Below are 3,471 nucleotides of genomic sequence, written 5' to 3'. Positions count from 1 at the left end.
CAGCTTTCACCATAGTTTAACGCATGGTTTCTGCGTTAGTTTTGTGTAACCCACCTCTTACGTAATACCTCGTCACGGTGTCTTTAAAGAATACAAGTGAAATGAAATGCGCACCTCACGTGTGCACTCTACAATGTGATATATATATATATATATATGTTTCCCATAGGCGCTTATCAAGGTACCGGCACGTCACCTCCATAATGTAGGCGCCGGTGCCCCTCTTCACTGCCCAGACGGCAATATCGTGGGCGCCAACCTCTGATTATACGTCGTCGACAATCTAAATTCCTCCGGCCCCACGTGCCCTCACGCAGATGTTACCGATTGTATTTCGCGACGGTGTCGCTTATCGGATGGAATCGTCAAGGTTTCGTCACTATTGAAAACGGGAAAATACGGTTAGTTCCAACGAGCGATTCACCGTTCTATGGCGTCGCAGCCTTTAGTCAAGCGTGGGCCTTCCCCGAAAACGATATTCACATGTCGTGCTGATACATCACGCGCTCACACCCGCACGGCATCGCAGCGGCCACTTCATTCATCCTTATCGCCCACCGAAGATACTATTACGCCATTCGTCAAGCACTCGACAGCGCAGACAACGGTCATTTCCTGCGTTGTTCACAACGTTCTGCGACCGACAGCGTTTCAGCTTCGTGTCTCGGCCAGTCGCAACGTGTGCCTTTGATAACTGGCCGAGTTTGGACGACTGCGCCTCTACAGCCGTGTTGTTCGCGTGAGTGTTCCGAGCTCCATGTCAAGGTTTATTTGCGCGGTGCCGCTAAGCCGCGTCGACTGCAAGTGGCCTTCCGCTTACGGGCTGGGTCCCTTAGACGAACCACCTCCGCAATCACCCGATGCCGTGGACTGTCACAGCAGACACATCGGCAAGCGCCGCCTTCATACCCACCAGCTGCCTCCCGGCGGTCGCCAGGCGTGGTCGTCCTGTCTTGCGTAGCCTCACGAAAGCATCGAACAACGGAGCGCCGCGTGCTTTCTGAACCGGTAAAACCATGACCAACGAAAACACCGAAGGTGCACACGACCCTTACGGCGTGCACCTCGTCAACATCGGTGATGGTGTCCCCAATTTGAAGGGCAGCAACGTCAATAGCAGCAGCGGGTGTCCCAACGGCGTACATCTTATCGGCTTTTCTAATGAAGCATTCGAAGCATCAGAGTCAACTGAAGATGTTTCCAAGTCCCTGGATTCCTGCCACACGGGGGACTGTACATCTTCTATCGTTACCAACAGGGGCCACCCGGCCATCCAGCGCTCGCTCACCTTAGTGGAGACTTCGGTGCTTCGACAACCGCACATCCCTAACCGGCTACGCACAGTGTCCGCGGGCGTGCACCCCGAATTCGATGCGGCACGTAACCGCAACTCGCGGCTGCTGCGATTCTGCCCCCGCGGCTCCCTGTACGACGTCATCCAGGATCTTCCCGCTAAGCCCATCGTCAGCGACGCGGAAGAGGGCAGTGCCATTGTGATCATCGGGCAAGAGCCATTTCTCCCGAGTAAGCCAATACCCGAAGAGCCCAAGGACGAAGAGGTGGTGGAGACTCCGCTGGAGATTCTCGTGCAAGTTTTCATTCCTTTCATGCTAGCCGGGCTGGGCATGGTAGCAGCCGGCGTGCTGCTCAATAAGGCAAAGTACTTGGACGTATTCAAGGAAATCCCTGAGCTGATGGTTATGGTGCCTCCGCTGCTGGGTCTCAAAGGAAATCTCGAAATGACTCTAGCTTGCCGTATGTCCACGCTGGCGAACCTTGGCAACGCAGCTAGCCGTTCAGCGTTGCTAAGCATCGCCGCGGGAAATCTCGCACTTATCCAGTGTCAGGCAATCGTTGCCGGCCTGGTCGCTGCCATGCTCGCTGTTGTCAAGTCACTCGCCTCAGAAGGCTGTTTAGACTGGAACCACGTCCTCACGCTCGTCGCTAGCGCGGCGCTTACGGCGGAGCTCGCTAGCATTGTGCTCGCAAGCGTGATGGTTCTTGTTATAGTGTTGTGCCAGCGACTACGCATGAACCCGGACAACGTGGCAACGCCTGTGGCCGCCTCCCTGGGCGACGTCATTACCCTGGCGCTGCTTGCGGGCTTCGCCACGTTGCTGCACGTCCCACTACGAAACCAGCAATGGGCGTCCGGCTTACTGCTGGGCGCAGTAGTGCTTCTAGCCCCGGTGTGGGCGTTCTTGGCTTACCGGAACCCTTACACGCGGGAGGTTTTGAGTCAAGGATGGCTGCCCGTCCTCTTTGCTGTCGTCGTCTCCAGCGGTGGCGGTTACATCCTGGAAATCGCTAGCACCAAGTACGAAGGTCTCGCTGCTTATCAGCCAGTCATAAACGGCGTCGGGGGAAACCTAGTGGCCGTGCAGGCAAGCCGAATATCCACGTACTTGCATCTCAGTAGCGAGCGGCCTAGCTTGCCACCGGACGAGAGCCGCTGCGTAGGACCCATATCTGTTTTCTTCGGTAGCTGCCTCCACGCCAGAACGGCTCGCCTTCTTTTGCTTCTACTGATTCCGGGTCAGCTCGTATTTGTAGCAGTCATCGACAGCGTCGAAGGGAAAGGCGACGCGTTCCGTGGTCCCTTTGTGGCGCTATACGTGGTAGCAGCCTTCATTCAGGTGTGCATCCTGCTTTACGTGGCCCGTGTTCTAGTATATACTCTATGGAGCCGCGGAGTGGATCCGGACAACGCGGCCATACCGTTTTTGACTGCTCTTGGAGACCTGTTCGGCGGTGGCCTCTTGGCCCTTGTGTTCTGGATTCTGAGGGTTATAAGTCCCCCCATACCGCACTAAGGCCCCGAATTACACTCACGAGGTGTTAAATGGAGTCTGATAGCGTGTCAATGCGTATCCAGTACATGCAGTGAAACTGGCGTCACATCTTCCATCCAGCGCTCAGGTTTCCCTACAAGCCCATCTTCTCTGCACTACTAGTAACACATTTGTGATATAAACTACATTTCCCTGCATCCCTTATGCTTCTCGACTGACTGTGTGTGTTGGTGAACGTCTCGTCATTCAGACTATTGCGGATTGCGAAAGACGCCGTTTTAACAGAAGCAAGAAAGACTAAGGATATCGTGGCTAGTCCTGGAGTAACATACTGTGAAGTAAACTGTTTCGGAGTGTTATCTTTGCGCCAAGTGTTCAAATGTGCCACTTCTATAAAAGACGTTCGTCTGCAAATTATTGCGGAGGAATTTTAACGCTATTGATTTCCCAAGGTTGGTGTCTTCTCTTTTTCTTGGAATAATGACGTTTCCAGAAGTTTTATTGCATTTGGTACGTCGTAGGGGTAAGAACACTGTTCACCATTCCATGCATAGCAGTCAACGCTGTGGAAGCTACGCAAGAAGTTCGGTCATGAATAGCTATTCCTGCGCGCGTTCAGATGATGATGATAGCAACTTTATTGTACCGCCGGATAAGGAGGCCCCTACTCCCCGTCCCC

The 3,471-nt window shown here is 54.0% G+C and overlaps 1 pseudogene; it reads left to right on the top strand.

The window, feature by feature from the left end:
- The first annotated feature begins 257 nt into the window (after positions 1-257).
- Positions 258-3,235, top strand: LOC139048097 (solute carrier family 41 member 1 pseudogene; annotated as a pseudogene).
- Positions 3,236-3,471: the final 236 nt, after the last annotated feature.

Source organism: Dermacentor albipictus, chromosome 7 (assembly GCF_038994185.2).
Source record: "Dermacentor albipictus isolate Rhodes 1998 colony chromosome 7, USDA_Dalb.pri_finalv2, whole genome shotgun sequence".
In the NCBI taxonomy this organism is placed as follows: domain Eukaryota; kingdom Metazoa; phylum Arthropoda; class Arachnida; order Ixodida; family Ixodidae; genus Dermacentor; species Dermacentor albipictus.
The sequence above is the reverse complement of the archived record's forward strand: the minus strand, read 5'-3'. Positions and strand labels throughout refer to the sequence as shown.